A 27,004-nucleotide genomic window follows, 5' to 3' on the forward strand; every position below is an offset into this window, starting at 1 on the left:
AACTTTTTAACAAGACCAAAGGGACCATATTAGACCCCTCTTCTAGTTCTAGTTCAGAATCCAAAGTCAAATCTTGGTATTTGTTTATGAAGTATCACATCTATAATATCTATGTGGTGGCACGCTATCCTTATCCTTACATAACCCTGAAAGACACATGAGGTCCTTTGAGATTCTGTTTCTCTTAAACGACAGACGTTTCGGTTTCAGCCTAAGTTATGAAACTCCTTCCATGTGTTTGATGATCTCAACACACTGATGATTTACAGTGTGAAACAACATTGAACATGCTTTTACTCATTATTTTTAATGGCATCTGACATGTTCTAACTTGATGTATTTGCTTGTATGTCGCGGTGTGACAGGGGGTGTGTTGTGTGAGTAATTCTTTAAAAATGTTCAGATTTACCATTTTCTTCATCACCATCCTGCAAAGACCCCTGGATCAGTAAAGAGGTAGTTTCCAACAAAGGGTTCAAAAGGGTGATGAGATGAGTTGGAGGGTTACAAGAAGTGCAAATGTGCAATTGCTCCTTGAATGTGTTGTGTTTTTTTTCTTGAGAAATATTAGATAATATTGCTCTTTTTTTCTTAATGCTCAGAATTTATATACAGTCTGTCACAAGAGGTTGCAAGTAGAAACTCCTTTGTTGTAAGAGATCATGAGCAGAAATGGTTAGAGCCTAAAGCACTGAATAAATATTACAAGATTAGCATGAGTTTTTTTCTTTAGGAAAACATCGAAACACAGTTGTAGCTGTTATATATCTAAATATAAGAATATTGACCTAATCATAATGTTTGTTAAAAATAACTTCTGGGTAGAAAACCACCACGTCGCATTCATAAAGTGAAACCGTATTGAACAAATGTTGCCTCAAATGGTAAGTTACCTTAAAAAAATCCCACCTCAAAAATCAATATCACTTTGAGTGTACACTGTATTTGGAATATTTCCACTGCTTTACCTTATTGTCAGGCAGCCCTTTCCAATTGGAAACTGAAACTGTTTCTCAAAGCCACCAGGCTCCATTGACAAAAACAGTCATTTAACTTTGCAAACCACTGGAGGTGCTAGTCTACTGCTGCCTTGATTGGTTAGTGTGTACATTAAAGCTAAAGTACACTAGGCATTAGTCTTATTTAGCCACTTGTTAGCATCTGAGTTTTTTTTAGACAAGTAGGGTATTTACTGATGTATTTTATGTTGTGGAACAAAACTAGGGATAATATTGGTATGTTATTGGTATTGGCAGATATTGGCTTTAAAATGAAATATGCGAATCGGCCAACAAGCCGATTCCTGGCAATATCACTTTACTGACAAAATGATCATGTACACAACATTAACACTAAGTTGAAGTATTTTTCCTATTTTGCACAATTTATAAATATTACATACACAGAAAAGCATAATTTCATGTCTCCAACTGCTGGTTGGCCATCATGATAAGATTATCTATAAAGAGAAGATAATTCCACTACAGAAGAGAATAATGATCACTAAAATTAGGTGTGGAAATGTGGATATTGTAATTGGCCAAAAGAGTTGTTGTAAATTGACTTATCAGATAGTGGCAAAAAAAGCCAACATTGTGTATCCCTGAACAAAACATAACTCTTAATCTTGAGTTAACCACAGACCTTGTTTCATACATCTAACCATAAATCCATTCAAAAAACCCTCTGACTTAAAGAAAAGGGAACTGGGAGCGCTAAAACGCCAACTCTTTTCCAGATATTAGGCTAATTCCTCGGGCTCTCTATTTCTTTGCTGAAAACAGTTGCCAGGCGACCAGCAAAGACATCAGAAAGTCACTGATCCTGGCCAAGCTAAACTAAGCTTTCATGGATAAAATGTCAAAACTTTTCCATGACTTTTCAATTACCCTAAATAACAATGTCTTTCGTCTTGTCCCACTTGCTTGGTATTTTTCGAACATTCAAATTCTATTCACACATGGTTTCAGGTAGCTGGCATGCTCGAAAAGAGAGATAGAACAAAAAAAATGAATAAAATAATACATCACAAAATACACACATTAGAGCAACGTTATGTCAACAGAGAGAGTTAATGGGACTGAACCATGCAGGGAAGGCCCCTTAAAGGGGACTCAACATGGCTTCCAGAAAGTCACGTTACAATATATACAGTGTTACTGGGTTCTGTAGGGCTCTGGCTCTTTTTTAAAATATTGCAGCACAAAAGAGGATGTGCTTTCTGAGTGTAAACAGCAAAAAATTGGTTCGTTACCCAGAGGCAATACAGTACCATAGAGGGTTAATGCTGCGTTTCACACAACTCTGAAGCCGTTATATTCCAACCTTGTACTAGAAACAGCACAATAGAACGCCACGCAAAGTCGGAGTTCCTACTTGTGAACTTGTGGGGCAAATCCATGTACCCCAACTTCAGCAGTCAAGTATAAATATGCAGTAAAATAAAATGTATAACTGTCTGCCTATGTGTACTTTTCCCATGACTTCCTATAACCTTGGAAACCCTAAATATGTGTATTCCCCAGTTATTTCCCAAATGTTCCCAAAAGTCTCATCTTTGAACTGGAACTGCTGGGAAATTATCAAATTTATGATAAACATTTTCTCCCTAATTCCCTCCCCTGCCTTCTGCTGAAGGTATCAAATTCACCATCAATACACCTTCCCTTCCTTCCTTCCTCCCTTTCCTCTTCTCCTTCCCTTCAGGCCAACAAACTCAGCCCTCTCTGACTCCGCCCCTCAAACTCAGTGGATGTGGATGCGAGGAAAAGGCCAGCAACAGAGTGACAGACAACACAGCCCCTGCCTCCGCTCCGCTCCGCTCAGCGTAGTAGTGGATATCTTCTCAGTGAACGCGGAGCAGAGGCGAGCCAAACAGAGCCGCATGCTCGCTGTGCAACAAGGCAAACGGGAGGAAAATGGACCGCCGGACAGCACCAGCAGCAGCAGCAACAACCATTGAGGACCGACACAGTTTTTAAGGTAAGGCTTTGTTCGCTTTCCGCAGCATTTCCATACAGATCGACATTTGCTGCTTCAGCGCGCTTTGTGCAGGACGCGGAGCTGCACGGGGGGAGGATGTGCATGCACGATGTTTGATTTAAACGATTCAATATTTTAGGAGAGCAAACGTGCGCATGAAACATGTATTGGAAAACCCTTTGTCTGCGTTACTTTCCCGGATCATGATCACAGGGAGCTCATTTAACATTTGATTACCGCGCGGCTCTTTAAGCTTTATACTAACAATTGGTTTAATAAATATGAGAGGTATATTTGAAACATGCAGCTGAGTTCAACGTGTGTCAATTACTGATGCTCGATTGTGCCGTTGGGTCCTGTTTAGGAAAATCGTGTTTCTACAAACTGAAGAGTTCATTCACAGCTCCCAGTGAAGGCAGGCCTGCACGTTGTTCTTCAACTTGAGGAGAAGATGCAGAGGTTTATTGTTCCCTTGGCAATCCATGCACACAGTGTTACTTCATTAAAAACAGAACACCCAGGGCAAGAAAGGAGAAGGCATGTCAGTAACATGTTGGCACCAGAAAAAAAACCCTCTTGAGATTAAGCATCTCCTTTTTTAAAGAGCGTCCTGGTCAAGATAGGCAGCAACATAAGTTACAGACAGATACATTGGAAAAATATACAAAATCAAATTATACAACTACAAAACAATCAATATAAAACATAAAATAACACAAAATCAGGTTACTGTTAGAAAGGACTAAAAAGTACCATAATAACAAAAAAATTCAAAACACCAACCAAGACATTAGCATGTACATAGAAGATGATGTACAAAAGTCCTGCAGCAGTGCTCAGAAATGGCCTAGAGGAACCAATGAGTGCAGCTTTAAGTCCTTCTGCATAAGATTTAGCAAAAATTGAGCTGCAACGTAAGGGTTCCTTTGCCAAACTGTCCTTTTCAATCTACTAAATCCGTTAATATTGCATTTATAGACGGAGAACTTGCATGCATGGGTCTGTGTCACTCTTTTGTCATTTTGTGCTCAGAAAGTTAATTTTAGTTGCACTTTTGAAATGTGGTTATTTCACATGACTGCACTTTCATACCCACAGCTGCACTGCTTCTTTTTTTGTTTGGAACAATTTAATTAGTGACAAACCTGATAACGTCTTGGCTTTCGGACCAAGTGCTTTAAGCTAAACACAAAAGCGTTACGATCCCTAATCGCCTTCACATCAGTCGATTGAGGGGTAGTGAAAGCATTTAAAAGCAGGAGAAAACACACAAGTGTCAAGGGCAATTAAGCATCTTCTTTTTTGTGCGGGGGTTTGCCCTTTGAAGTGCTCTTGAGTTGTCTGATATCAACAGGAAAAGAGGAGTTTTAGCACTCTGAGCTGTCAGGACTTATCTCAATGTCACCCAAACACATGATCACATCACCTTCAAGAACAGCAGCGGAGGTCGAGAGTAGACTGAAACTCATTACAATAAGAACACACACACATTCACACTTCACTGTAGTCCACTGGAATCAAAGGCACCAGTCTGTCCTTTGTAGTTTCTCCCTGTGCAGCAAAACAGCACCGGGAAGAAAATACAAAGCCTCTCTCCAGGTTATAGTGACATTGCGTCAGAAAAGTGTCATTTTGTTTGTGTGTGCAGCTGCTGAATAACTGCACTCTGGTTTTCAAAGCTTTTGAGATCTTGTGACGAAGACGAAACTTAGTGGACTGTGTTTTTTAACCAGCAGAGTACAGCTGAAAGGACACATTATATAAAACTAACGCTAAATTATTTATATTTTCTGTGCCAGGACATTTTCTTTCATAGTAAGTGAACTATAGATGCTGCTACCCACTCTTACGATGCATTATGAATGTGCTAATGGGTACCTGATAAATGCACTCACCCACCACCAATGTGTGAATGAGTTGCGTGTCTCACAGAACATCTGTATTATTGCTTTTACACAAAACTATGTAATTACAGTTACACACTGGCTGGCACCTATTGTCTCTGCAGCTTGATATTAATTGTCATGAAATGTGGTGGCCTACCTTTGCATGTGCAGGCAGATACAGGTACAGGTGTGTAGAAAACCGGTTTTTCTTTGTATACACTAACAATAGTCTACTTTTATTTTTCAGTGGCAAACCACCATATAGCAGACCTGCAGCCATTTTCCCCACACAGGCCCTATTTTGTCAGGTTTTTTTCCCCACAATCTATAAATTCTGAACAAAATCCAAGGCTTGCTCCACTACAGAGTTACTGGAATTTTGCAATTTCAGCAGATTATAGTCTAGTAGTATTGTAGTAGTAGTAGTAGTAGTAGTAGTAGTAGTAGTAGTAGTAGTAGTAGTAGTAGTAGTATTGTCCCATAAAGCAAAGGGATTCCCCAAAAATTAAACCTACCCAACACAAATGGCCACCCCACCTACATTCAGGAGATCACATGATGATAAAAGTTTTTTTCCTAAAGAAAATGCTATGCACATGCGTGACACATAATGCACAAAAGAAAGGAACGTAGCCCTTAAGGCCCACACTGATGAGATAGTGTATGTTCATGTTTGATCCGAGTCTGCTTCCTCCTCTGATTTACAGTGGAATTTATGTACACACTGATGCATGTAGACATGCAGCTGCTGCCTGCTGAGATGGGCCAAATAAGAAAAATTAAAACAGCACTGTGAGTATTTTCATTGTAAATCACCATGCCAATCAGTGGCTTGCAAATCACTTCTGGAGGCAGATTTTTTTGAAGCCACAAAAAAGCAGTGAAGAAGTGCTGCTGTTCTAAAAATACCAATTGATGAAATGCATAAGTCCTGTCAGCAGTGACCCAGTAACGGAGGTAACTAGTTAGTCAAAGATTGACTGCTCTAATTAGCATGGCACCAGAGGAAGAGATTTGTGTGCAAGAGTGTGCAGTGGAGAGACGTTCTCAACGGAGTTGAGCATAAATTCCAGCGAGGAAGGGTTGATGGCCGCCGATACCATTTAGAACCTGCCCCCCTCCAATCTCCAGGGCACAGATTAGCGGTGGTGCTAATGGCATTCATGCATTCATAAAAAGAACCAATTTTATTTAATCTATCTGATGTACTGCAGGGTGCAAGATGAACAAAGTGGTACCTTTTTTTAGTGACCAAATCTGGCGCTTCCATTTAAGATTTTTCTCCATTGTCACTAATTAATGTCCACTCACATCTGCTGAGCCATTTTTAAAAAATCATTGGCATATAAATATCATAGGTTCTGGTATATAATTTTCATAGATATTGCATGCAATAGACCACGTTCCACCTACTCTTCCCCTTTTTTTGTCACACTCTGTAGACGCACACACTCAGACGTTCAGTTTTTCTCTTGTTGTTTACTGCCTCAGTTCTGACAGTTTAGCTACTATAGAGTGCTGCAATTATGGCATTTTTTGTAGGCCGACACGAAAGTTAGCGTCACCCTGATGCCCTCGTCAAAAAACCTATGGTATTTTTCCTTTGGATTATGCAGAAAATATACGCTGCAATAGTCTAACGTTTGTGAGACTTGCACAATTTTTTGTTGGATAATCTTCATAAATAAATACCACTTTTTTTTTTAAGTGTAAATACAGTCATCAAAATTAAAAAGCTAGACAAAGAAACCAGGAGTGCTAAAATGCTTACTGTTTTCAAACGCAACCTGCACCATTCTATTATGAATAAATTAATGTTTTGTAGGTTGGCTTTGGGACGTTGATTAACGCATATTTTTGCATCATCGTTGGCCCCCAATAATTATAATTGTCACTGATGTTTCTGGTAGACATCACCTAACCCTAAATCCCAGTGAGCTGTATTAGATGGATTCCTGTGTTCACATTAGTGAAATCCGTAGTGAGCAAAGCAAAAACACCGTGGAATATGCAAGTATTTTCTGAAGACTCAGATATCATTGTGTGTTTGTGTAAAGGTTTCGAGTGTGACTGAGACCTTACAGCACTGAGAGAAAATGGAAAACATATTCCAGAAGAGAAAAGACAGGAGTTCTGCTTCAAGGACACATTTCTTTACTGTCCACACTGAGAATGTAAAGGGATACAGACTTTTTGTTCCTGAGATACAGATGTGCAGTGGGTGATCATCTCACCAGCAGCACAGCGAAGCTTGTTTTTAAATATGGCACTGTTTCAGATTCAAGGCTGCTTAGAACAGCCTCATTGATTAAACCACAAGATGATATCGCCTGTCATAAAAATTAGAATTACACACTGTCAACTTAAAAAGAGAGAGTTGTAAATGTCTTTTCTGTAATAAATAATATTGATGGGATGCTGGTGGTTAAATATGTTTTAAATGTTTTTTTTTTTTTTTTTGGCTTACTAGGGGCAGCAGTTTTAAGTTTTGAAAATGCAAGTGACATAATACTGCTGTTTAAGTTAACATGGTGAATCTGATAGCCAACAGTTATTGATACATATTTACACATCCAGCACTTACGGAGCAGCATAATAATGTGAATGCGCTTTTGCTTCTGTTTTGGTTTCTACCTGTTCCCGAGAGAAATTTCTTTTAGCCACATTAAACCATAGATTGTATAAAAGAAGTGATAGTAGCCACTGGTAAGTCACTCATAGGTTTATGGACTACCACTTTAAAGCTTCAGGTTTGGCCATCTTGGTTTTTTGGAGCTGCATATGACCATATTTGGATGAGAGTAGGTGTGAGGAGTGGATCTGACATAATCTGGGTTTAAAATTCTGTGTTAAATCGACACAGTACCTGCGACGATGGCTCTGTGTAGATGTGCACTGATGCCTTGTCTTATGCTATAGCTTGTCTTGCACCTCCCCAGAAACGTACATGTCACAGTGACACAGACCTTCTGTTTGTTTTTGTAAACTTAAAATCATTTCCCTTAGTAGAAACAAGACTTTTGTATAAGTTTATGTCATTGATAAGAATCAACAAAAATTAAATCCCCCTCAAAATGGGATTTTAAGTTTTGTGTGTGATTTATCCGGGCTCTATATGTGAGTAGAGGAAAAGTCTGCTAGCAGCTGGGCTAATTTATTCAGTGGGGAATGTCGTAGGCTTATGCTACTAATGCTAGCATGTTGAGTATAGGTGGGGAAAACGTGTCTAGCAAAAGACCATTTTTTTGTGTGTGAACCTTCGTACCTTTCTTCACTAAGCTATTTATCTGTGTTGTATGAAGGTAACTTGCAGAACTTACAGAAAATCAACGCAGTGACATAGAAACTCCACCATCAACTAAAGTTTTGTTGGTGTAATTGCAGAGCGACGCAGACACCTTCGCACCAGTATGAGTGTGTAGAGCCTACATCCGACAAGGGCTGTCCCGAAAACCATTTTCTAGGCTCCAGATATTCGCCATTAATGGACAGCAAATAATCGGAGCTTCGGTCGTGGTGGGGGGAGGGGGTGTGCCTAAATTGAATACCTACCCAAAAACGAAAAAGCCAAATATTTGGTTACAGCCCTACATACAACTATGAACCAGCCTTTATAATCTGAGGATGCTGTTGTATGACTGACTTGTCAATATTTTTACTGTTAGCCAGAGCTCAAGGTAGAATTTCATTTTTATCTGTTCCAGGCTGTACGTGAGGAGGTACAGTACAGAAAGGAGTGGAAGGATTGCATGGGCAGGGCACTCTGGGAAGGTGGAGGTGTAATTTCAGATGCACACTAACCGACCAGAGCAGCAGTTATCTGAGCTCGGCCTTCAAACGCGGGAGCGCTGGAGTCATCAAGACCAGCTGTGCCCCTCACTCCTTGCTGAGCACTCAGAGGACAGGACTCTCCATGAGAAACACATGGACGTCCGGGGTCATTATTCGTCTTCAGGAGATTGTGAACTTCCTGAGAGGAGTTGTTTGGGCGTTTTATGTTTGGCGCTCTACTCCTTACGTTGAGTCTTCTTAAATGGCGACATGGGATGTTTGAGCAGCTTATTGTGGCGCAGCTTTCATAGTTGTGCTATAAGTCCCTGATAGGCTGCTAATCTCAGTCTGTGTTTAGAAGTAAGTGTCCAGAGTTCAGGCAGATTATAGAGGGGTTAAGCTGTCTGAAAATGGCTGTCGAGCTGTAGATTAGTAGGGTTGTTCTGTGGGCAGGCAAACATGATTTTCTCCTCAAATTTAAGTGTGTGGAACCTCGATATGAACAAATCCTGTCAGCATCTTTTTTTTTTTTTTTTTTTTTTTTTTTTTTTTTTGAAGCATTAGCATATGTGTTAACCTGCTCTGTCTGGATCAGAGAAATGTTGGTTTTAGCTCCTGGAGTAATATCATCTTCCTAAGCCCTGAGGAGGCAATTTAAACTGTTGATTAATCTCTTCTTAGTTCAGACACAAATGAAGTGAGGGTCACTGTAGAGGGCGAACAGTCATCCAGTCTGATTGTTCAAGCATTGTTTTGTCCATTCAGCCTCCGCAAGGAAGGAACCGACAGTGAAATGAGCTTTATGTGGACTTTCTCTAATTTCTCACATCAAACGCCCGCCCCCGATGGGCGTCCGCACTCCCAGCTGTATTTATGGGCCATAATGTGAGGTGTAGAGCTACATTTCCTTCATAGGACCTTGCTGTTGGCAGGCTGTATTGGAGAGGGCTCTGTGCACCGTGAAAGCCTGTCATCAAGAACCGCTGCCCTGTGTGATTTATCAGAATAGGATGTGCTTAGAAGGTCAGGATGATTCAACTCTTCCCGGCCCCGTGTTTTCATCAGATGTCCTTTCTTCTTAAAGTGGAGGTTATGTGTGTGACTTGTGGAGTGCTTTAAGTACAGTGTTGTCAGATCAAAACTTTTAAGTCTGCCTCTTGTTAAGACGTCGAACAGCCAGTGGATGTCGGATGGCTGATGACTTTCCCTTGTCCGTTACTCACTCTGAATGAGTCAGACTTGTTTTCTCTCCAGGGCTGTGTCGGTAGTGCTGCTTTTAAATGAAACATGTCCTCTGCTCTGGTAATTACAAGGCGCATGAGCACTAAACATGGCGCACTGATAGAAAGAGAGGGGCTAAATGGTGGTGCATAGACCTTGTCCAGGTGTGTGTGTGTGTGTGTGTGTGTGTGTGTGTGTGTGTGTGTGTGTGTGTGTGTGTGTGTGTGTGTGTGTGTTTGGGTTTATAGGTGTCTACCCTGCCCCCCTAAAAATGAGGGTGCATTGGGTGCACGTAGATGCAGCATGTAGACCCCGGCGTATTCTCTCTGCATTGTGGATCAGGTGTGAATTTCCCACAGCAGATGGACTGTGACAGGTGTGTGTGAGACACTTCCGCCTCCCAGCACCTCTTGGCCATTATTGGGTGCAGTCGCTTCTTTAGAGCAAGATTAATGAGTGTCTAAGCACACCATTGCAAAAATAGACATTTTTGCTCGGCTGATACAGTGGGCGCTGTGGTTGAAGGAGGATGGCAGTGGATAGGACAGACCTAATCTGTCTCAGCGGGATCAGTCTTTAATGGAGTTAGTACTTTTGCTTTGACCTTGCTGGACCTGGTATTACAACAGCATGAAGCCATCCCTCATGATTCTGCTACCACCAAGAGAGACTCAGGATGAAAGCTGTCCGGTTTTCCTTTTGATCATTTCATAAAATCAAGAGCACGATTTGATCTTTCCCTGTTTTATGTCTCGCATAGAGGAAAGCATATAAAACATGTATTTTCTCCTTTACCATGGAGGCAGTGCAGCCAAGGCGACTGACACTCTGACTCACACTGATGTAAAGCTGATGTGTGACCCCTGTAAGGTGAACCAGTGGGCAACTCTTGAAACTGCCACAAACCTATCTAACATCAGAAATCCTTGCTTCAAGGATCCAATAAGAGACAATTTTATACAGTGGAAACAGCTCACAGTGATCACAGTTGAATTGATCACTGTTACATGGGTTCCTATAAATGTAATGGGCTTATTCATTTATTCATTCATATATGGTCAAAACACTTGATAGTCATTCCATAACAAATGCTGCTTAAATTACTTGCTTACAGTAATCAAGTAGTCTGCTTGCAGTGTTCATTTTGGGTCTTTTTATCTATGAAAATGTTTGGAATAACAATTTAACAGTACGGTACTCCTATCTTCTTTTTTACTTTTTTCCCATGATAATTTTCCTTGCAGTAATCCGTCTGCTTCCAGCTGGCTACCTGAGGCTGGTGCTGCATGCGCATTGAAATCATAATGAGAAAAAGATTCATTTTCTTTTTTTCACAGAGAGAATATGTCTTTTTCACATCATGATTTCAATGTGTTTTCTCATAGTCTCCCTGAAGCATAATACTACTAATCATGGCTGCTAGTAATGGAGACAAAACCAGTGTGCACAGAGAAGGCACCTATGGTTCGAATCTGCTGGCTGGCTCAGGCTCAAGTGTATTGAGTTTGCATGTTTTCCCCGTGTCTGCGTTGGTTTTCTCCAGCTTCCTTTCACAGTCCAGACATGCAGGTTAGGTTAATTGGTGACTTTAAATTGTGTGAATGGTTGTCTGTCTCTCTGTGTCAGCCCTGTGATAGTCTGGCACCCGGTCCAAGTTGTATCCCGCCTCTTGCTCACCGCCCCCCCAGAGCTTAGGCTGTTACAGAAAATAGATGGATGTATGTGGGTTTTTAGGCCCAAACTCTGACTGTTTTCATTCCTTCTTGCTACTTTCATCATCCTAGCAGGCTGCTGTATTCAGCAAAAATGCTTTGTTAAACCCACTGTACCCTACCTGCTCAGCACCAAGCAGCAGATAGACACAGTTAATGACTAGCTGGTGAACATAGTGAGGCATTCAGCAGCTAAAGAGTCAGATGTTTCTCTCAAGAATTGGTGAAGACTCAGCTAAATGAAGAGAGCATATTGAATTTTAGTGTGGGGAACAAACATGACTTCAAATGATAATGTTACTTCGTGTCTGCAGGATGTATGCTGTCTTTAAAAGATGACAATACATCAATACGCTTCCAATTTTGGCTGGTTTAAAGCTTTGACGATACCATTTCTAAGATTGGTTAAATTTAAATTGTTTTTTAAATTGTTAAATTTATGTAAAATATTTTAGTATACGATCACATGATTTTGTACATCTATGTATAATATGCTAGGCCGATGTATTAACTTTATCCTGATGTATTAGTATATGTGTATACATAAGCTAATAAGTAACAAGATATTGCTGCACAGAAAAGTCAAAGACTTGAGAAGGTTTTTTCAGACAGTGAGTAGGTTGCCGCTGCGGCTGCCACCCGGCAACGTTGGTGTTCTCTATTTTAAATCGTTGGCAGAAAAGAATGTAGGCGGTGTTAAAAACAGTGTCACCATTAGACAGTGGCAGAGAGCACTGACAAGTCTGCTTTTGCGCTGTAAAAGGTCCTGCTAAGTACAGTGTCTGAAAAAAATAATTATTGTATCATTTTATATACATTATGGTGACAGTTTTGGAAAAATACTCATTTAAGAGATTACCAAAAAATCTGTTTTTAAACTCCCAATATTTAAGTAGGTAGCAGTCTTCAAAATCCAGTTTTGACTTTGATACATTGAAAGCAGTCAGCGGTGTCTGGGAAGCTGTGGCCGACTTCAGTCATCTTGTTAAGGACTGCAATTTACAACTCATTTTATTATTCATTAATGTGCTTATTATTTTCTTGATGGATTGAGTTAATGTTTAGTCTGTCTTACACTTGTGGGAGTTCTTAGGAGAGAATAGTTCATATATTGGAAACTAAATGCACTTTACAGCTTACTAATATCTCTTGTCATTTACAGTGAAAGACTGTCCACAAAATAAATTGGCATTTTAATAAGACGGAATGTATTCCATGATAAACAACTCTACATAAAATAGAGGAATGAGCTGTAGTCATTTGGAAACATAGTTGACTATTATGCCACTAGTATAGAAAAAGGTGTTGTTGTACAATATTGGTTGAGGAATCTGTCAAATTTTATCAGTGATGCCCCGCCTTGTCTATAAAATGTCAGAAAATCGTGAAACTTGCTCATTATAATTTCTTTGAGCCCATTTGGCATATTCAAACAGCTTGCACGGTCTTAACAACAGTCTATCCCAATGAGTATTCAGTTTAGTTTAATAGAAGGCAATAAAAACCAGCAAATGTGCACATTTGAGAAATTGCAACCGGTACATGTTTGGCATGTTTGTTAAAAAACAATGTTAATGTCAGTTGTTTCAGCTCAAAGTTTGTTTACTCTTTTGGTGGGAAGTTCATACTGACAGATGTGGCTCTAGATGTGAATCTAGTGATTAACTGCTTCGAGAGTGTCTACGTTGTACAAAACATGACACAATTGACCTTTATAGCAAACAAGCATAAATGACTAAGCATGTTTTTTTTTTTTATTGACTTGGAAGCAGTGCAGTCATAATGGTGGAGAGCAACATTTACATTGACCTGCATACCATTCAAATCTGGGCAGGCCTGGCTTTTTTTTGTCTCCTGCTCTGTGTCTCCTTTAGCTTACTTAGTCATGAGAACACACATTTACATGTATGCTAATATCTAACTATTGTTTGGAATATGACAATTTTCGGAATCGGGCCTTATTCTTAAAGTAGCATTTTCCAATTAAGATATGTTGGATATGCTGGTATTATTTAAGTTTTAGGGGCACTCTGGACTTGTATTAAGCAGATCAGGATATGCATCTCAAATTGGGTTTTTACCACAGTTTGAGACACATAGCTTCTGTGCTGAAAACCACCTGATCCATGCCAAAAACCACAGGATACATACTGGAAACGATCCAATCAGTTATGGAAACCTTCCAATATGCACTGGAAATTACCTGATCCATACCAGGAACTACAAGATCCGTAGTGGAAACCATTCGAGCCAAAATGGAAGTCCAGTTTGCAAGGCTAAGGTAGAGAGACATGCTCAAAAGAAAAGCCGATATTGCTGTTCAGAAGGAGAACAAACTGCACATGGTTTTTGGTTATGCGCAAATATTAAGTATTTATGAGAATGCACAGTTGCATGTCAACAAGAACATTAGTAGAATATATATTGCCATTATGTAAACAGCATTGTGGGAATATTGTCTTTTTTGTGTTATAAGGGCTAAAAACAGAATATTTTTGCACATAAGCCTAGTCATTGCATCTGTTGCATAAGTCTGTGTTCTGCTTTAGGTTTCAAAGCTGGTCTGTACTTTGCTGTGCATCTATATGCGTGCGTGCAGCCATGCGATTGCATGCTCCAGTGTATGTGATTGGCAGGCAGTTGGATGGCTGGAATGAGCTGTATCGCCTGCAGTGTGTTCTCTTCTCCACATGCTAGGTGCCAGTGGTGAGGAGCTGGTTGATCTACTGCTGGTAGTAAGTCACATTTTCACACAGAGACTGGCAAGCAAAGCCACAGCACAGTTACTACACACATGCACATGTCCTCACACGGACAGAGATGCAGCAGTGAATGCAATATTAATTGTGTTCTTTGCGTGGGTAAGGCATAACGTTAAAATGACTGACTTTAGAACACACACAGACGTACAGTGGAGCGGTGTCTGTACTTACATCTCCATGCACAGCACCACAGTTAAATATAGGTCACAGAATAAGGCAGATGTGGGGGGAAGGAGAGAAGGTGAGCACTGGAAGTGGAAGTGAAGGGAGGAGGAAGCCTTTCATTATGTCATCATGTTGGAGCAGCAGCAGGATTTGCTCTTGGCAGGATATATAGGAGAGTTTAACCCTTGAATTTCTGCCCTGGAAGTAAAAAATAATAATTCCTCCATCCATCAGGAAAAACGAAGATACTATAAACGAAAATGTTCTCTCGGGCATACAACAGAATAAGCATTAACGGCTGATTGATATCACAGAGAAAGTTGGATAAAACAGTTGTACTTGATTGTTTTACACAACAAGACAGCGCTTTAGCTTTGTCTCGTCTTCAGTTGCTCATTTATATAGGCTTAGGTAGCCAGCCATTCAGTCTACAAGCTATTCTTAACAGCTGCACTTTGGGGTTTCAAGATGTGATGAAGTGCAGCAGACCCTTCGGAGTGCTCGGACGCTGGCAGTATAATTACACAGGCTGAAGTCTGATGTCCAACTCCGTAATAACCTCATTGCCTCCTGAGGCTAAAGCAGGGTGGACCTGTAGCAGGGGGTTCATTAAGAGAGGAGAGAGAGAGAGAGAGAGAGAGAGAGGTGTCTTGGTTCATTTAGTTGGTGCATATGCCTCTTCTCTGTAGCTCAATTTCCTCCTTTCAGTTCAAGACTTCAAGCAGCTTCTGATGTCCCCGTTTCATTCTGTCTTTGCTGTTGCAGTGTCTAATTTTTCTTGTCTGATCTGCAACCACACAAATTTTCATGTCTTTTTTTACGTGCCATGAGAAAGCACAGCGGTGTGTGCTTTACAATGAAATATTATGCCTTGTATTGGCGGAGTTTGGTCAGTTCATATTACAGCAGCCCCTAAAAATGGTACAAGATCAATACCTGTATAAGTGCCTCTGTGTTAATGACAGTCTTGTAACTGGAATTCCACTTGTGAACAATTATTTCCAGGATTAAATTGCAGACGACAATTTCTTCTATCTGATTCGCCCCAAAGTCTGGAGTATGTAAATTGTCATTGTTTGAGGAAGAAGGGTGTTGATTGTGTGGTTAATTTAGATTGATGTAATCTCGGTTTCATACGAAGCAGTTGATATGATGCGCTTAAACACTTCAAAGCTGCTTCACAAGTTTGCACCTTTGGTCTTGTCTTGGAATTGATTTGTGATTTCTTCAGTGAATACAACAGCTATACAACCTCCCTGATACAATGATATTTTATTCAAACTCTGATCAGCACAGTTAAAGCTGGGATTTATAAAATCTGAGAAGCTTTTGAACTGTGTGGAATTAGGTAGACAGCACAGTCCTCCATTCTGAACTGGATTATGTGATCACAGCATGGTTTTGACAGAATGTCTTCATTGTCAATATCTTCACTTCTTAACGGTTCAGTATGCTTTGCCATAATGACGGCTAATGCGGCGGTGGGAATAGAAAAAACACTGCTTATGTTTTGAACATCCATCGCCATGCTTCTTTGTTTTATTGACATTTCGATAATATTGCTTAAGTTTTGTGCAAATCTGTAATGGAAACCCGCTTCGCCTACTGTTTGGGCCTTTTGTTACATAGTGTATAGAGTTGGGCACTACATTTGAACTTATACTGTTGCCTAATTGTACAATTTTTTGGTACATTACTTTTTCTGTAATTAAAAATTATTTGTTGAAAAAACTTTAGAGGTGATATAGTGGACCAAAACAGCATTAAGGTCTTCTGCTGTTTTCTACTTTCATATAGCCCTAATTTTATGCCTGTGTCTGTGTGTTTACTTACATTACTAAAATAATATAGAAAAGAAAATAAACCAAGGGCTGCAACTATAGTGGAAGATTGATGCTGCAAGAAAAGTTTTGGCTCACTGGGAAACCGAGGGAGCCGGCTTCATACACTTGTGTGTCCTGTCTGAAATATAACCCACCTGCACCATGGAGCTCCGTTGGACACCTCAGAGCTTCGTGGCTGGCTTCTTTATTGTTTATGTGTATGCACTTAATCACATCTAATCTTCAGGGCACTTTGCAGCACTTACGCTTTATGTCTAAACCCATGATTCTCACCCAGATGCACTCTCAGGTACTGACTTTTGCCACAGATGGCTTCAATGTGAGTCAGTAGTCAGTGGTAATGACAGAATTTGGTCATTGCCCTTAAAAGTACAGAGTTTGGTACCTAACCCTAGACGTGTTTGGTGAAATTTTGTAGGCTGCATTTTTTTTAAAAATCTGGGTGGAGTGGATGAAAAAATGATGTGCAGGCTGTCCAGTTGCACAAGTGACAATTCTAGTGTTGATTCTCTCTGACCAGTCACTGGTCTGCAGTAGGCTTGGGTGGTATGTAATATTTCATACTCTCATAGCTTGCTGACATTTCAGTGGGGTATACGGTATATGATGGTATAAGTGTGCAACGCTACTTACTTCTACCTTTTCGGACTAATAAATATGTGAAGAAAAGTAATATATTCTCACACCTGTTTTCCTTATTAAAGAGAGAAACACAACTATACATCTTTTGAATTCAACTTTCTCTCAGTCACAGAAGACTGACGAGTCTTAATTGCCCCGTTAACTCATCATTCATTTAAACACGACTGAAAACTCACCCAAACGGTTTTGATTATTCTTGCTAGTAATCTCATTCTACTTAAAGTGTACTTTTCCAACAATCAGTAGCTCCTGCTTGGCTAAAAAAAAAAAAATCAACAAGTTAGATGTAAAAAAAAAAAAAAAAAAAGTTTTTAAAAACCCACCAGTCTCTCTCTGCTGTTGCTGGCTGCCTGCTGTTTACAGTCCTGTAACTTATCTCTCACCATGAGGTGCCACTGTGTTTTTCTGCTCAGCTGCCTGTACCACCAGTAGACACCAGAGACCAAGCTCTGGTGGTGCATGCTGTGCACTACATACATTGAGTTCAGTATAAAAAGAAGCATCTTTATGTATGATGGTATCAGAATACATACATTTAGGATTTCAATATACCCTGTTAATACTCTGAAACCACCCAAGCCTAGTCTCCTGTGTTTTAACTCCACCTTCTGGTTTCAGCTCAGCTTGCTTGAAACCGAGTTGGTGTCACAAAAAAGCGTCAGGTATTATCTACAATGTCTGCGCATGGAGAAGAAAAAGAGTGAGACGAGTTGAGTAAAACAATGCTGTATTATGCAGTGGAAATGCAGCATTAGTTAGAGTACTACTTGGTAGTGTTAACCCAAAAACACTCCACTCAAGCTCAAATTCATAAATAACTCTGAGCCCCAGTAGTGAAGGTGCATACACCCACCAAACGCCCACTTCTATTTCAAACTAAAGCCTGCTTCTAAATGTGTCTCCCTCATGTAATGGCTTACTGGAAAATCAGTTTTTCATACATGGAGCACAGCCTGTATTTGCATTCATTTCATGTTCTTTTCACATAATCCTGGGAGACTTGGCCTGGAATTTCAGTTCAAAAATAGTTCAAAAATAAATTCAGATATCTAAAATATCGCTTCAGCACAGTTCGTGCTTCTGTCTGTCCACAAATGCAGTCGGCTTTTTTTTAACCTCACACTGATGTATTAGTTTGTAGCTGCTTGAACTGCTGCGAGGTGAATATTAAAACAAAACGGCTTTATTTTTTAGATGGAGAACAACTCCACTCTTGTGCATTCAATATTTTATGAGGAACAAGCCCTTTGGTCAGTGTTTTATTTGAGAGAAGGTGCACTTGCTTCCTATTGCTGTGCAGAATAGAGAAGGACAGCATGTTCTCTTGCAGAACCAGCCTGCTTTTGGGGACTGACTACCTCACTGCCTTTTTTTGTAAGACTTTTATTATTCCCTCCTTGTCTTTTGATGTGTTAAATGCCACAGATTATTTTTATTAGGCTAATCAGACTCTGCCCACTTATTGTGAATAAACATCAATTCTGTGTTCACATACAGGCAAGCGCTGAGAACATGTTCCTGTGAGCGAATATCACAGAATTTACTTTGTCTTTCCTGTAAAGTTCATGTGGTGTGTTTACTTTCCTGTGCGAAGGTCAGAACCTCAACTCTCAACAGAAACTGCTGCCGCCTATCTGAGAATTTAATTTTTCAAGGATCATCTGATTAAAGTATTCATCACACGGCATTTCCACTCTGATTCCTCAGCAGGTTGAGTAAAGTGGACTGAACTATTTTCAGTGAGAAGCTGTTCAGCTGTATTCCCTTGAGGGCTGTCCAAGCACTTACCTGGCAGTCAAATAGGGGAGTTCAGTGCAGTCACCTCTGGCGATGCCTGGACTGTAGTCACATAGAGAATATTACAGCAGGCAGCAGCAGCAGCAGCAGGGCATGTGGTTCAAAAAAAAAAAAATCTATAAATATAGTCTTCATATTGTACTCCTCTGGTTCTGTTGTGGTTTTAGTAGCATTTGGGTGCCCTGAAGGCACCCATATTATATTTTCGTTATATTTTTGTTTCAAGCTGTGTTCATTTTGGCATATCGATTAAGTTTTACAGTTTTGGTAAATTTAGTTTAAGTTTTATTTTGGTTATTTGATATTTGTTTGGTGAAATTTTAGTGTCTCATTTAATTTTTGTCTCCTATGTATTTTGGGGTTTTAGCTTCTGTCATCTTTTTATGTGTACAGATGCCATGGTTACACAGGTTCTTGTCTGTTGAGAGGTTGGTAGAAAAAGCACTGCTTATTAATTCATACACACTGTGTTTATGTCACTCTGCTCTGCAAAAGGGATTTGCGTGATTTAACGGCTTAAAGTGATAGTTCAGGATTTTTGACTATACATATACATAAGTACCTCATACAGCCCCACTTAAAAAATTTTGAGCTGTCACTTTACACATTGTCGAGGAAGTATGTTTCTACCCTCGTTAGTCAGCACCAGAGACAATAGTCGACAAAATTAGACAAAATTAACACTTTTAAGCAATAAATATTGAGAGGACATGGATATGGCAGATTATGTAACTGCCTTTACTCTGTTGTTGAGATCAAATGTGTTGCAGGTTAAACAAAAGATCTCATGAAATGGAAAAAAACTAAACAAGTTTCCTCCCACAAGCATGTCTCATAATAAAGGTCATAGGATGAAACAGCTCTTTACTTGTTATACTTACAGTTAAATCTGCAAAGTACAATGTGTGCAAAGACGACCACAGACCAAGCAGGAAAACCACTGCAGCTCTGTGCAGTTTGTCCTGTCGTTTACCTTTTAGTTTATCATAAAGGTCTTAAGTTCAGTTCTTATTGAAGCTGTTTTAGAAAGGCGTTGATTCACCTTCATTACAATTTTGGAGGATGTAGTTTGTGGTGCTTTTGAATTGTTGTATAGCATTATATTGATATTTTTTTCTAGTATTTCATCCACCATCTTCATAATTGTGAGGGTAGACTAAATCCAGATGTAGAAACACACAACCGAATTTCATTAACGCCCTTGTTTGTTTATTCTGTATTTTTAGTAAGCATTTCTTTAAGCTAAGATCACACACAATCAGGAGCCTTGAAGTTGTTGCACTGGCGATGGAGTCACACACTTAAGCAGCAGGAGGAACTACCAATGAGCATGTAATGTGTGGGTCAAACTATAACCTGGGTGGGGGGTCAGGGTAAAGTCTGATTGATTGATTGATTAATCAGTCAGTCAATTAGACTTTATTTGTATAGCGCTTTTCATACAAAGACTGTAACACAAGTCATCAAAAAAAAAGTCTTGAACTATTTGGATACATTTTTTTTTATGTGAGTAGCCTGTATCTATGTTTCTACTTGTTACGGTCATCACTTTTTTTTTTTTTTTGTACAAGCAATGTTAGGGTCACAGTAATGATTGAAACACAAGACGTCTAATGTAACATCTGCCCTCACATACAGGAGGGATTGTAACAGTATATGCGTTATGGGAAGGATTTTATTAAATGTAATTGGACATCTACAGCTGTGCACAACTATATGTCTAAAGCACTTCTTGTGTCGGCGGATGCACTAAATCTGTTGTGGCAGCACAAATTAAAACTTGCACACTTTAGCACCACTGCTGTAAAAACCCAAGGGGAAACTCTGTGAACAGCTTGCACATAGTGCTCAAGCATTTTGCAAGCGCCAAACCAATGCCAGTTTGCCTCTGATCTGGGGCATTCATTCACAAACATGGCCATTTTATCAACTATCTTCCAAAGACAGATGCAAGGTGTATTAAGGTTAAATTACCTTTCCACCAATCTTTCTTGCATGATATCACTAATCCAATTTCCTGCACTAGAGAATGATTTAGACCAATCATTTCAACTTGTACTGTCATGCTCCAACATTCTGTATCCATTTCAGAGACAGAAAAGTAATCTTGACTACAGAAAGGTAGTAGTTAATAGTAGCGTAGCCAGGAATTATAGTGTGGGTTGGTAGACACAGAGGAAACCAGGTGCACATAGCCCGTCCAAGACAATTAGGTTCTGAAATGCTGCTTTTGTACCTGGAGTTTAATCATACAAGTGAAATTACAGCTGTCGACACGCATTGAATCTGGTTGATGGCACGGCGACATATAGCCTGTAACACACACACACACACACACACACACACACACACACACACACAGCTGGCAGACACAGCCGCAGCTTTAAATCATACAGAAAGACGATGAGCAGTAAAAAATCTACATGCCTACTGGGTGCACCAGCAGAACAGTCTGGCACAGCAGCCAAATTACAACACACACACACACACACACACACACCCAGCAGAAACATCCTTAAGCATTTGTACACATTCTTTCAGATATGCAAAAATCTGCATTGAAGGTTCAGTTTCATACTTACATTTTAGGTTTCTACTACAACATATTTTACATGCGGTAATTAAAAAAATACATTATTTCTGTCTGCCTGCATAGATTGACCTTCTTTCTTGAGCGCTCTGTTTTAGTGCCTGTCTCTTTAAGCCCCCTCTGCTGAAATAGCCCAGTGTGAGCACATTTCAGGAAAAGGAAAGGGAATCCACTGGGTCTTCACATTTTCAGATGATGGGAGAACATGGAGACTTTCCTTTTGGTTCTTGTGGACAACAAGTGGCTGCTTCACTCCTGCCCTGTTATCCAGGTCCAACATAGCGAGGAAATCACAATAGCAAGGTAGATTCAGAAGTCTGTAGGTGGGGATGATCAACCAGCTGGAGGTGGTTTTATGGCACAACAGCAGGTCATATCAAGCATCCAATCTGACTTGCTCAATGTTACACAAATTTTCCGATAGATGGAGCAGGCAACAAAGACAGAGGGTGGTCTTTTTTGCACTTTGGGGGTCTGTCAACACATCAGGGGCATACATTATGATGAAGAGCCATGAGAATGTGCATTTTGCATAATGTGTTACCTTTCAAACCAACCGCACCCATCAATCCACCTTCATTTCACTATAGTGAAATGGTTCAATTACTTCTGTTTAAAGAGGAAAGGAGAGCGTTTAGTCCCTAACTGACCCTCACAGACTTAAGTTGTACGTGCCGTGACATGTTTACTGTCACCACGTCAAGTCTGTGAAGAGACTTCACACACTACGAGTGAAGGAAATGTACTGATACTGGACTTAAGACCTAGTTTTTTTTCAATGTAGATAAACTGACACTTATTTTCTGACCTGATCTGATTCAGAATATCTAAACAGAATATGCTGTTTATGACTTGTATCAAATTAAAGATATTGTCATATTCTGAATAATAGTGGGATATTCGTTTTAATGTAAACACAGTGAATGTAGAAGCATTAAACCCAATGTTTTCCCGTCAAATGCAAATTACAGTATATAGCTGATCAATATGTATGTGCAATATCCAAACCTTGCCCCATAAATAAACTTAATGTATGCATCAACAATCAGAAATGTCCTTGAGAACGAATGCTACATTATTATCATTATTCCTTTCACATTGTCACCTCCATATTGCTTTGAATTATGGGTAATGTTCCAAGCAAAGTGTGGTGAACTCTGCACCCTAATTGGACGGTCCGGCAGTGTGCAGAAAGTCCTTGAGTCCCTTACAGACTTGATGAATTGCGGATTTGGAGCGCCCAGAGCACTCGTGGACTTCTGGAAACGTGTCCATAAAGTCACAACTCTGCAGTTTTGCTTTCAGCTTGTGTGTCGCCATTGATGAACTGTTTTTATCCACCTGACACTTGAGAAGAGTGATATCACTGTTGAGGTGGTATCACTTTAGGGTGACAGAGGCCTGCAGGACACGCTTAATCTCAAGGCAAACGTCCAGCGCTTCGACAAGTGATGGAAAGTCCCTCTCCGGACAGCTTCCTATTGAACAGCTGTACAAACACTGTATAGATTAAACAGTCCTCCACTCTGAGAGAAAGTGGGTGCTGGCAGGTTGTTTAAGAGCTAAATTAGCAGCCACTTTGGTTTACTTATTGGCTGATGGCATCTAATGAGGCGAAAATAGAGCTGGTTGTGAGTGTAGTTATTTTTGAGAATGTATTGAATTTAAACTTGGTGCTGGTTGTACGCTGGACTGTTTTTTGGCCCGCAGTGATGACTTCCTGGAGTCTTGTCATCATTATTGTGTTGCCAACCAGCAGAGGCTCCCGGCCAAGAAATAGTCCCGCACTTAACCCCCTGTAAAACCACAACATGTTGGTTTAACACTTAGGTTTTTAAACAGATTTTAGATATCGTGTTTCAAATAGTATACTTTAGATATGCTTGTAGGCTTTTTTTATACCTTCAGACAAAGCCAAGATAGCTGTTCCCCCTTTTCCCCTCGTTATACTGAGCTAAGCTAACCAGCTGCTTCTTTTTTTACCAAACAGGTAAATAAGAAATATCAATTTTCTCATCCAAGTCGCAGCAAGAAGGAAATATGTGTATTTCCCAAAAATGTTGAAACTGTTCTCACATTCCCCATCTCCAGCTTCTCTTTGTATTAAATGATGCCGTTTATATAGGGAGCAGGTCCTCTACAGAGACTGCCATATTGTATCGGCATGTTTCTGCAGTAGCCCAGAACAAACGTAACACACGGCTATGGAGCCAGTTGCATTTTTTGCAAGGGCCGTTGTGGTAAGCATCAAAATAAAATGCCTTTCAAAGGCGTTCTCTCTCACCTGATCCTGATGCTGTGAAAGCGCCAGGAACTTGCTCTTATCTCTGTGGCCTGTTCTTCCTGTTTACACTCAGGTCGGCCTTTTTCATACTTGGCAGCTAAGATGTTTATAAATCTTTCTGGCAGAAAACTTTCAACCAGCTAGCATTACATTTTTTTATTTTTCATTTTTAAATGCATCATATCATGATGTAATACTGTGCAACTGTTACTTAAAAACATAGAAACTATAATGATAAAATTTTAGAAAAGTTGTTAAAAAATCAGGCATCTTCAGGCCAAAGCAATCACAAAAACTGCCTGCGAAATCCTGGAGGGACTGCCTTTCCGTCTAGTTCTTAAGTACATGTATGTGTTAGTGGAGGTGTTATGTTTGTGTTTTATCTATGCCACAACTGTGCACCTTTAAAGATTTTGGAGTTGTGTGTGCTGCTATTTTTCAGTCGAGTCAGCCATGACCATTCACGTTTCCCCTCTGTTAACCGCTCATTCACTTTCCTTTCCGACCCTTTCATCTCATGCAGGTCATAAATCACATTATTGTCCTCCTGAGGGCAAATGACTTGCAAACATTTAACCAGTCTCCTTATCGCCATTACAAAAGCTCCCTCTCTTCACTTAAACAGATTGGGTTTTGGTTTTGCTCTCTACGCGATCTTTGCTTCATATTCTATCAGGCTCCTTTGTTCATTGCCGTCCCCTGCTAACTCCCACTAAGTCATTTAGTCGTCTTTTGCTGTCTGGCAGTGGCTCGTTTCCATGTTTCCCGTTTTGTACTGTTTCTTTGTGTAGCACTCACAAGACTGGCTCTGTCCTCCACCCCCGCCTCTCCATCTGTGCCACGCATTTATGTTGTTTCACCGCAGTTACTGAAGCAGATCCTGATTGCTACCAGGTGAGGCAAACTAGCTGTGCACCCACACGCATGCACGAAATGCCTCAGGGCACACATACACACACACACACCGTGCCTCTGTTGAGCAGTGATTCATATAGATGCCATTTGTTTGTTGTCAGCGTTGTCACTGGGCAGCTGTGTGTTTTCCTGCTTGTATTTTTTTTTTTTTTTTTAAATTGTGTGTGTGTGTCAGGGCAGCTGTTGTTATTTCCAGGTGTTAAATGGCATATTTTCCATTGAGTAACATTTGACCCCAGCCTGGTAGACATGTTGAAACTGCTACACAGGGGATTACTGCCTGACACCTACCCCACCTGTCAACGGCTTTAAAGCCTTTGGCTGCAAGTTTTCAGAAACTAATCAGATTGTATTGTGTGTGTTTGTGCAGATGTGCGTGTGTCTTGCCGTTATTTACTTTCTCCCATACTGTCTATGCACCCTCTGTCCCAGTTGCTCCCTGCTGCTTTCCCCCTGCTTGACCAGGGTCAGTGGATGAGCTTTGGCCTCCTGTGTGGCTGCAGGGCAGGAAACCTGAATGTCTGGGTGTACGGGGAGGGGGGACCGCCTGAGATCACTTCTGCTCCACTCAGCAGGACCTACCTACAGAGACAGGAAGCTGTAATTAGGACTAGAGCAGGCTTAACACACAGTAGTTTTTTTTCTTCTGCCTCACCCTGCTACTCTCTCAAGAGAAATGCTCCTACATTAAGAGACCAAAACTCATAATTACGTGTGGTTGAGAGGATTGTAGTTCCTCTGATGTGAGGCAATTTAATGCTTCATTTACTCACCTTTATTGCTGTGTATTTCACTCTGTAAGCCATCAGTGAACCTATCGTGTTGTACACCTGAGTATTAGAGTAAGTCAGGCTGATAATGAGTGCTATTTTTAATGAGTGTGGGTTTTTTCACACAGCATTCGAATAAGCAAATGTATCACAGTGATGCACAGGTGAAAATGAGTCCTTGATTTTGAAGTGGTGTCAAATACCAATGTTTTGTTTGTTTTATTTTTACTCCCCCATTTGCGCCTGTTTTGAAAACAAATCCACACAAAAATAATTGAATTGTTTTAAAGTCATTCAGTCCTTCATGACACTACCTTTGAATGAGCACCACTTTAATCATACATATGTATGAAACAACCTTTAATATATTTTTTTCTGAAGAATTCAGAATATCATCTAGTATGATATACTAGTTTATATTTAAAAGTATTTTCATACCATATTTTCATCATATTTCTATAAATACTGTTAAAGTAATTGTTGTATTTGTGCATCTCTCTCTTTTTGCCATTTTTCACTTTGACTACTTTTATTTTATCATGTTGCCCTATTCTGTGCACATGACATCTATTGCACGTCTGTCCTTCCCGGGAGAGGGATCCCTCCTCAGTCGCTCATCCTGAAGTTTCTGCATTTTTTTCCTGTTAAAGGGTTTTGTGTGTTTTATGTCATTGTACGATTTATATCTTCAACAAATAAATATTTTTAACCATTTTATTATGAAAATAATTAACATTATAAAGCAACAATGAAATGAATTGTTTGTTGCAGTTCTAGTCTCCACTCCACAGAAGAAATTATTAGATTTTTATGAAATATTAGGCTTGTTAAGCCTCAGGGAAAATAAACACTGGCACAGCAGTTATAATGATATAAAGTATGTCTTCATTGGAGAAGTTTTAAATGTTTTATTTAAAAAATGTCCTTGTATGCTTACAGCAACATTATACTGTGTTATAAACCATTTTAAAGGTTTTTCTAGAGCTCAAAAATGCTAAACAAGGGAGGGTGTTAAAGTGTTACAGATATTGTTTCAGCTCTTCCTCTGAGTTTTTACACATTTGGAAAGGTGCAGATAAACAGCCCAAATGAAGCAATTTGACAATTCAATACTCGTGTGTGAGAAAGAAACACTGCAGGTCAGCTTGAAGTTATTTTGATAATCAACATTTTGGAGACACGCTTTATCCAACAGAGTCTCCATCAAGTTGCACTACACTAAACAAAATCCCTGGATGAAACTAGGGAATAAATGTGTTTATTAAATTGTGGTTCTTCCAAATGAATCATACTTAAAATATCATAATAATTAATTTTGTTTATAGAGCACTTGTCATAAGGGTTTGGGCAATGTATTTAGTTTATCCATATATGATATGAGACAAGATATCGTTGTAGATTTTAATATCTTAAGAGTTGTATTTTCTCAGTTTAAGAGGCCATGTACCAGTAAAGTGATGTAATCTTTGAGTTTACCAAACTCTTTTGTAATTTATTTTTACCCGCTCAGTCAATATATGTGTGTGTTTCATTTTCTCGTCTTTATGCACACTCATGCAGCATGTGCACTCTTGACTCCACTAATTTGTACCTCTCCTACTCTCAGGGTCCTGTTATATCCGAGAGGACTCACGGTCATGACGAAATAGAAGCATCAGTTGAG

The 27,004-nt window shown here is 39.8% G+C and overlaps 1 protein-coding gene across 1 annotated transcript in view; it reads left to right on the forward strand.

The window, feature by feature from the left end:
- Positions 1-2,778: 2,778 nt before the first annotated feature.
- Positions 2,779-27,004, forward strand: part of st6gal2a (ST6 beta-galactosamide alpha-2,6-sialyltranferase 2a) — a 59,986-nt gene continuing 35,760 nt past the window's right edge. The window contains exons 1-2 of the mRNA XM_042494616.1: positions 2,779-2,982; positions 26,948-27,004. The gene's annotated coding sequence lies outside the window, so the exon portion shown is untranslated. The remainder of the gene's footprint in view (positions 2,983-26,947) is intronic.

The sequence above is a fragment of the Plectropomus leopardus genome, chromosome 10 (genome assembly GCF_008729295.1).
Source record: "Plectropomus leopardus isolate mb chromosome 10, YSFRI_Pleo_2.0, whole genome shotgun sequence".
NCBI classification, from domain to species: Eukaryota; Metazoa; Chordata; class Actinopteri; order Perciformes; family Serranidae; genus Plectropomus; species Plectropomus leopardus.